Source organism: Triticum urartu, chromosome 2A (assembly GCF_056163025.1).
Source record: "Triticum urartu cultivar PI428250 chromosome 2A, HENAU_Tu73, whole genome shotgun sequence".
Lineage (NCBI taxonomy): Eukaryota > Viridiplantae > Streptophyta > Magnoliopsida > Poales > Poaceae > Triticum > Triticum urartu.
Genome location: NC_141874.1, coordinates 23,744,281 through 23,753,837, shown reverse-complemented (window position 1 = coordinate 23,753,837; position 9,557 = coordinate 23,744,281). Strand labels below are relative to the sequence as shown.

The 9,557-nt window shown below is 45.4% G+C and overlaps 1 pseudogene; it reads right to left on the bottom strand.

Annotated features, from left to right (window-relative positions):
- On the bottom strand, window positions 1–6,366 carry LOC147983063 (uncharacterized; annotated as a pseudogene).
- Window positions 6,367–9,557: the final 3,191 nt, after the last annotated feature.

Below are 9,557 nucleotides of genomic sequence, written 5' to 3'. Positions count from 1 at the left end.
TCACACGAGGGTCATCTCTGGTGACCGGCACATATTTTCCGCGTAGCGCATGCATGCTAGAAAGGAGACAGAAGGAAATAGATGTATTAGATCAAAATCTCACCCTTCAGGAACGTGAGCTTGGTGTTCATGTCGCCGAAGTCCTTGCCGCCCTTGTACGGATGGCCGGCGGTCTCCGTTGCGGCTGCGGTTCCTGCAAGATGCGTTTTGCCTCTGATGTTTTGTGAGGGGTTTGCCGTGTGTTGGATGGATGGGCGTGATGGCTGGCTGGTGAGTTGGATGGATGCGTGCTTGGTGGCTGGTGAGTGCGCCGGCGACGGATGGATGTAGCACCGGCGACAAATGGATGTGCGTGATGAATGGATGGATCTCCTGATGGATCTGCGTCCCTCCTCCCCCCCGCGTCTCTGCGATCCGATGCATGGATATATATAGGCAGTGGAGGTAGGCCGCCGAGTCATGCATCAGGAACGGCTGCTCCCGATTTTAATGGAGGAGATATGGATGCGTGGCGATGGGACATCCCGATCTTTTAGCTTTGGCTCGTCCCAATCCTTTCTATCTCGTGGCGATGCTTATCTCGTCGTCGGCTCTTCTTGACGTATAAATCTGTACACAAAAACAATTACCTGATACACACCTAGTTCACGTGGCTGCTGGTAGGTCTGTTCCTCTCCATACGTGTGAATCTGAGTTCGCCAGGCCTACGGTATTTAGGTACTCGCGCATGCATACTTGGCCGACTGGTGTACCCATATTTGATGTATTGTATGTACGCCGGGTTCTGGAACCACGTACAAACGTCATGCGCGTATGCACTGGCCTGTACCAAGTCATATCATGTGCTAGTACGCACGTAGGTGGTTTTGTCATGCATCTGCACATGCATGCATGGAACATGCAATATTTTGATCTAAGGGCTTGTACACGTGCAAAGGAACTCCTTGCTCCATGCGTTACAAATGTACGTATATCATCTGGGCACATTATCATTAAGACAACTCCTTTTTTTAGAATTAATTATTCATTATTTTCGTACTATATATAGCACAAAATCTCGTCGAACAACGAGGTCTCTGGTTCGATTCTCAGTGAGCGCACGAATTTTTTTTCTGTACAATGAGAATACACTGTAATGGGCCGGCCCAGCGCGGGGTGCTGCAGGCGTCTGTTTGTAAATTTGCCTATAACGGACGCCTGCAACGCTAAATAGAAAATGCCATATCTGTTTGACATCAAACTTGGAAGGAAAATAGAAATAGGCAACGACAAGCGCGTGGCCTATCTCTTCCAATACTACAACCCATGCGGATTAGATGGGCCATAAGAGCGCAAGCAAAGTAATGACCGGACAAAATAAAATCAGATGTGCAATGCACACGGCCAACAAGTGCACAAACACGAGAATGCATTGGCGGACGACACGAGATCAAGACAAAAATGACACATTATCCAGCAGGCAATGATCATTGAAACACGTTACATGAAGCAGGAAATGACGCCACAGATCTCTCTGATCACCAACCATAAGCGGGTGTGTGCCACACCAGCTAACGTGCTGGTATGTTCGTCTTGGCCAACAGTAGTGCAAGCACCGCCAGAAGAATGAACACTGTGAAAAAGAAAAAGAACCTGGACGAGCATCTCACGTAAAGCGCGCGATATATATGGTCACGACCTCGGCGCGGCGGGGGGAGCAGGCAAGGTAGGGCACAGAACCACCCCGGGTAACCAAGCCTCGAGGTTAGCGCCCACATATGGAGAAGCAGTCTGGAACCCAGCGCGCGAATCAGCAGCAACGCGCATGGGTATAGCACACCAGGCAGATAGACGTAGGCGAGGGTGGCGCTGTCGACCACCGGGCGAACCGCCAGATAGACTCCCCCCCATGAAGACGAGGATCATGAACATGGCGGCGAAAAGCAGGAACAGGCATCCGGTGCTGAAGTACAAGAAGCGTTTGGTCCGGTCCAGGAAGGGAAACCCGGCGAACGTGCAGGAAGATATGGCTGCCGCGGCGAATCCGAATGCGGCGAAGTCGGACATTGCGAATATCCTGTAAGCAAACCGCATAGGCATGCTCTTCTCCTTGTTAGTATCGTAGAAAGGCGCCACGGCGAAAGGCGCCGCGAATGCGGCGGTCAAGATGAGCACCGCGCAGACGCCCAGCACGCCAGCGGACTTGCCGATCGTTTGGGATTCCTTCTCCTCCTCATGTTTTGCCATGCTTCTAGCCAAGTGATCACGTCCGATCGTTTCGGGTTCCTTCCCTTCCTCGCGTTTTGACAGGTTTCTAGCCAAGTGATCGCGTCGGTAGGTGCCCCAGTCCGCTCCGGCAACTATGAGGCTGTTCATAATCAAATACGGAGCAGCCTGTGAGTAAGGGCATGGACAAACTCAATTAGTGAGATACTATATGCTAGGAACATGACATTCGCCAAACTTAATTTTAGTTCTCAATAGAAAATATATAATATCTTGAAATATTCTCCATGAGACTGAGGCCAAGTAATTATAGTGAAATTATAGGGTAAGGCTACTCTCAACGCTCCACTGACGTGCCTCTCGCACATTAGATTTTGAGACTTTTTACGGTGCATCCTACTACCTGAAATAGTGGGTAGTATATAACTGATCCCCTGGTCATTATAAATCCTCGTTTTTTTTCTCCTAGGACATTTTGGTAATTGGCTGTTAGGTAGATTTGTCTTTTCTTAATGTTAATTGTAATGATTACCTGGTAAAAAAGAAGTGTTCTTCATCTTAGTTCGTAGGTTTACCCTTCATTCTCAGGCAGTTCGTCAGCCGCCCAGGCAGTCCGGCGGCCGTCTCAATCGCACAGGGCCAGGCGCTCCGTCTCCCGGCCTCTGGTCGCCGCCCCATGATCTTTGACGGGGCAGCCGCTCTGCTCAGCCCGTCAGCTCTCTCTCAGACGCATGATCTTCGGACGGCGATTCATTTTAAAGAGTTCGGTGAAAACCACTCTTAAGTGGAATCTTGGAAACCCAAGCGCAGGCTCTTTGATTCATTTTAATGAACCAGGATGGACCGAGCGGCTACATCGTATTTGCAAGAAAACTCCTGCTGCTAGTGAAGCTATTGTGCACGTAACACCTTAGCACTAACAAGTCATCACAGCTGGAGTCTTGACTGACTATCTCTCCCATTCTGAACCCTAGCTAGCTCCTACTCCTTTCAAAGGATGTGCTGATCATGGGCTGATCTCTGGCATGATGCATGTCTGCATTTTGAATGTTGTCACTCGGTAACCTATGTCAAGATCGCTAATATGACTGTGCACCACGCCCTTCAACAAGAATATCTAGAGAATCTATTTCACCTTCCTAGCTGTCATAAAGCTTACCTGGTGTATACTCCGAAGGAAAACCTCTATGCTAATCTTTCTAGCCATGAAGAAAGAGGTTGCTTTGATACATGGAGCTATATCTAAGGCAGTGAGCAGTATTCTTCTTTCAAAGCCTATAAAGCTCTCATTGGTCATCAACAATCTTTTGCCCAGAAAGAACTTCACTTTGCAACCTTATATTTGGGCCACCTTGAGCTGCCCACGGGAGGAGACTTTATACCATTTGTTTTTGGGGCTCTCCTTTTGCTGCTGAATAATGGAATTACATGTGCCCTCAGAGAAGTACCAACTTACCAGTCTGGGAGGTCTTTGCACAGTAACAAATATAATACTCCCTTCGATCCAAAATAACTGTCGTGGTTTTAGTTCAGGGAGTAACAATTATGCATATGACCCTTGTACCATTTTTTTCCGGGCTGTTCTTCTGCTATTACATCATGTATTAACAAATGTATGCATCTATGATGTAATAACAAATATATACATGCAATAGAAAATCTAAAACCACCAACCTCTGCATCATACATGCACACGTTTGTTATTACACCATAAATCGACAATTCCTGATGTAGCCGGAGGTGCGATCATGCAGTTTTACTAGGAGAATATGCATAATTGTTGTCGAAATCGTCACATTTTTTTCTTCTTACAACACAAAACAGTATATGTTTCAAATATATCGATATCGTTTGTTTTTTGCATTTGTAGGTCATGCCATTGCATATATTGAAGTACTAATATCTAGCATGGGATGGCCAATGTCATTTCACATGGTCAACAATGAAATGGGAGCACAGAAACATGACCTCCGTCATCGGTAGTGGACCGCGGAGCATAGGAGGGCAGTGAGGATGGGCTCCAAGATGATATTTGTCGCAAGAAAGTAACAAGCATGGCATGCAGACATTGTGAGTTACAATGGTGTTTGATCAACGTATCTATGTCTAACTTTGTTTCTCCGTGGCTACACATGGGTATTTAGCTGGTCTACACACACGTATACTAGAGATACTTTAGAGTCTAAGTTAAAAGAAATCGAATTAACAAGAGATATTATACAATAAGAAAGTGGCAAATTAAAGTGTGGTCTCCATTAAGACGAGGGGGATTATATACATACATACCGTTGATGAAATACTTGGCGGGATGCTCAGTTGTGCAAGATCAAGTGGTGTAAGCTCCTCCTTGTTTGTGAAGCTCAAACATACTTCCCTCCTCCGCATAAGCTGGCAAAAGATGTGTTGATGTCCTTGCAATACAGCCATATGGAGAGCCGTATTTCCATCGGTATCCCTAATGTTGAAAATCCGTACGAACTTCAGTTCCGAGGAAACATAATTTACCACATTGTATCTTCTCTCTTGGACAGCAATGTGTAGAATAGTCTGGCCTAAGTTATTGCACAACCAAGCGCAGCCGGGACGAAGCTCAGACAAGAGCTTGACGATTTCAAGGCTTCCATTCGCAGCAGCAACATGTATGGGCAGTGATCCCTCATAGTCCGCACGGTATCCAGCACTCTCATCCAAATCAATAAGAAGTTTCACAATAATCTTGTCACTGGTTGATGCCAAAAGGTGAAGCGGTGTGTTCCCATATAAATCTGCTTTCGCTATGAGTTCCTTATTATTCCACTTGGCGAGATGTTCGCTGAGATCTGCTTAGGGGTGAATGTTAGAGTTAAGCATGATCGCTCACCCGAATAGTATTAAAATCCTAATCCTACTTCGTGAGGTGCTATTAGCATATAAATATACACATGTGTACCCCCTTAATTTGTAATCACCGTCAGATTAAATCAATAATGTATGAGGCACGACTATCCATCAGCTTTCGTGTGCCTGCATGTGTTGTTACCGGTTTTCATTCTTGGTTAGATTTTGGTGCAGTTCACTGAATTTTCAGTAATTTGTAGACACTGAAATATTTACCATTTGGTCCAAATATTTCAGTAATTTCAGAAGTGCACAAGAATTCAAATATTTCTTCTCTTTTAAAAACATTTGGTTGAACTAAAATAAATCAGACGCAACGCAAACTGCATTCACTGGATTTTAGTGATTTCGGTTGTTGTTGAATATTCCTGAATAGAAAAATCAGGGTCAATCAAGCCAGCTTGGGTAGCTTAGTTACTAGTACAAGTTTTTTTTTTTGAGAATGCTTAGTTACTACAAGTGCGCGCTCTGCTTCGGCCAGAGGGACCGGCCGGCCGCGAATCAATCAGGGAAGCAAATCGTACCTTTGCCGAGGAGAACCGCAGCATGCAGAGCTGTCTTTCTTCCAGGCCCGTCGTAGGACGCAGCTGGATATGTGCCGGCTGGTTCTTGTTCTTCGGTGAGTAGCTGAACAATCTCAAGCTGGCGCAGTTTCGTGGCCAAGTAGAGAGGAGAAACGCCCTGCTCATCGGTTATTCTCACCAGAGCACGACCGTCGTTGGGTCTGAGGACGACACGCGCATCCTCCTGGACCAATATCCGCACGGCATCCTCTTTCCCACAACGCACTGCCTCGTGCAGACATGTCTCCCCGTTGTCCTTCTGCTCTCTCGACAGTTGCCTCATCCTGTCATCGTGCTCAGTCAACAGCGCGAGTACGACGCCGATCATGTCAACGTTCCCGGTAGCGGCCGCGCAGTGCAAAGCAGTCTCTTCTCTGTTGTTCTTGGCTGTTGCATCAACCGCGTTGAGCCATCTCTCGGTCACGGAAATGGCACGCACTAGCTCCACATCCTCCAGCCTCGCAGCGATGTGGAGCACCCTGTCCCCATCAGGCGCCATCCCTTGCAGAAGCCTCTCGGCATCGTTTGCTTCCACTGGATCAGCGACGAGGAGTGCGCCAGGATCAGGCGGAGGGCCTACTGGATGCACAATGCCTTGTCATTTGTCAGTGACTCTCGCAGTATGACTATCGGGGGTCTCTCTGGCCGCTGTTGAACGTTTGCCATCCTCACTCCCACCTTGACCAATTATTGAAGGAACAACTGCCGTTGAATGAGCGCATCGATCTGCCAACAACTGTTGGAATGACGACAAGAAACATCAGACCATAAATATCATTACGTAGCACATTAGGTAGTACATCATGATGATCCATGTCTCTTCTTGTAACTTGTCTTCTCTAACGACTATCAATTCCAATCTTTGGTTCGTCATGTTGTGAGTAGATATTTTTCAAAAAATATTGTGTGTAGAGGCGCAAGCGGTTTCTGGCCCACTTCATCCCGCAAAACTCTTCAATTAGCTCATCACTACACCAAAATTGACACTATATCTTGGAGTTTATCTTTGGATTTAGGGGTGTGATGTGCTGTATCCCCAGCAAACTATTTTATTTTCACTTTTCTGCTCTCAACTTATTATCATGTATGAACTATGATGTGGTGGTTGCTTTATAATTTAAAGCGGGGAAAACCCTTTTTCGTCGAAAATTTACACTATATTTGTACTGTGATATATGAGTACTAGTGAAATAAAATCTTTCTTAATTTGATAAATAATCGACTCAATATAGTTGCCAAAATTTCCATGTCATGTTTTACCTTTTTGTGTAGGAGAAAGAATAACTAGGGCTAGAAATGATAAACTCGGAATAGCTTACATGTGCTTGAGGCAGGCAGCAGGAGAAGAGGCAGAACGAGGACTTCCGGGACGCAAGCCAGTAGTCCGTGGCACCTTGCAATGTCGCAAGTATAGGGCTCTTTGCTCTTGAGGTTTAGTCTTTGCAGGGCTATAAGCCAGCTGCTTAAGTAGAGCCAGCAATGCTTACAATGTTTTGAAAATAGAAGGAATCATGTACCATGCATCTCTGATCTGTATAGCTACTTTGATTGAGAACCTAACGCTGGATTCAATAAGTAACGTAATAAGACAAGAGATGTGGTTGGCAACTGACACAAAGTTTGAATCATGCATAAAACAAAAGGTAACATGATCGACGTTGTATACTTGTATGTGTCAGAATAATCAAGCAGCCGTGTCAGCTAGGAGTAAGGGTATTGACATTGTACCTCATTGGTTTTGCAGTGTCGTCTAACGAGCAACTCAGCTTAATTCCCAATCTGACTTCTTCTTTTCCAAGTGCCTCATCTTGATATATATTAGCAGTACAGCCAGTGTTGAGCTCGATCCATCTTTCTTTTTTTGAACTTTGAACTCGATCCATCTTAGTCTCACTGTGGTCAGCGAAGGCATTACAGATATGCATATAAAGTATGTCATTCTAGATGTGCTCTGAGCATTACACAGTTGCATATGATCTTGTTTTTATTTCTTGTATTTACATTTTTATATGTTGTACAGACAAAAGATAGCATATGTTCCCTGAAAGTGAGTAAATATGTACTGATTATTATTGAAGTTAACCGAGAGCCTGTGACATACAAGAAACAGGCATTGGTTGATTGGTTGATGCGCCATGGCCGTGGGTTGTCCTAGTGCATGTGTTTGCTGAAGGTGGTGATGCATATGCCTGAAGGTGGTGAGCAGAGCAACTTCTGCTGTAAGAATTTTCTGAGGATGCTTTTGAGTGTAGAATAACAAAAAATATGTACGGAGTAATTATTTTAGCATTACTAGAACTGTTAATTCGTACTCCCTCCCTCCCTCTGTAGGGAGTATTATTTATTTCTTTTGGAAGATGACCGCTAGTTGTAAGTGAGCGATCTTTTTGAAAATTTCGCCTATTCTGAAGATTGTGCACTAATGAATAAACAATGTGCTCCCTTTAAACATTGTAGAGTAATTAATATGCAGCCATAGTCAAGTATGGTATCACAATCTTGAGTAAAGCATTTGAATTTAAGCAAGTAGATATTGATCTTTGTGATCGAAGTGTGTCTGTTTAATACCTCTAAACTCAACTATTTCATTTAGAATTATGGTACTTCTTAGTGTAGCATTGTAGCTTTATTTTTACACGATCAAATTACCTTTGGTATATGCAGCATGCAGTCAAACTATGCTATATATCTACAGTAGTAAATGTATCATCTTAAGAGTGTACTGAAGCTATATTATTTCGTAGCTCGAATTTAGGCTTTCTCCATGGTTAATATAAGTTATGTAAAGCAATGTTTGCCTGGATGTGTAACTGTAAAGCCATTCTTATTATATATTCAATGTACAGCGACGGTGCTGCTGCACTTGTGCTAGTCAGTGAAGCTAAGAACCTTGGCCTTCAAGTTCTTGCAAGAACCAGAGGGTATTTAGGTAAATCCTACATGCCTCGTCATTAATCATTGTTGGTGAAACAAATGTCATTTGAGAAATCTCAGCCCATTGTTCTTGTTAATGAAGACTTTTACCAATATTATCCTTTACCGTGCCTCGAAACTATCAACCTGGCCCAAACAATGATCTTTTTCTTCAGGATTCATGGTTATTTTTTCTTGTTATTATGCATTACTATTGATTCATGTGCATGTACTAAAAAGAAAGAAAATACCCTACTGAATTTGGATGTGGGCGCCAACTAACAAGTTTTCACTTTCCGACGTGGGCGCAGGGGTGATCGACGTGGACTACTTGTTGGGTTTCGTAGTAATTTCAAAAAAATTCCTACGCACACGCAAGATCATGGTGATGCATAGCAACGAGAGGGGAGAGTGTTGTCTACGTACCCTCGTAGACCGCAACGGAAGCGTTGACGCAACGTAGAGGAAGTAGTCGTACGTCTTCCCGATCCGACCGATCCAAGCACCGTTACTCCGGCACCTCCGAGTTCTTAGCACACGTACAGCTCGATGACGCTCCCCGGGCTCCGATCTAGCAAAGCTTCGGGGATGAGTTCCGTCAGCACGACGGCGTGGTGACGATGAAGATGTTCTACCGGCGCAGGGCTTCGCCTAAGCACTGCAACGATATGACCGAGGTGGAATATGATGGAGGGGGGCACCGCACACGGTTAAGGAACGATCACGATGATCAACTTGTGTGTCCTAGGGTGCCCCCCTGCCCCCGTATATAAAGGAGCAAGGGGGAGGCCGGCCGGCCCTATGGGGTGCGCCAAGGGAGGGGGAGTCCTCCTCCTAGTGGGAGTAGGACTCCCCTTTCCTAGTCCAACTAGGAAACAAGAGGGGGAAGGAAAGAGAGGGAGAGGGAGAGGGAAAGAGGGGCCGCGCCCCCCCTCCCTAGTCCAATTCGGACTCCCCATGGGGGGGGGGCACCTCCTGGGCTGCTGCCCTCTCTCTCCC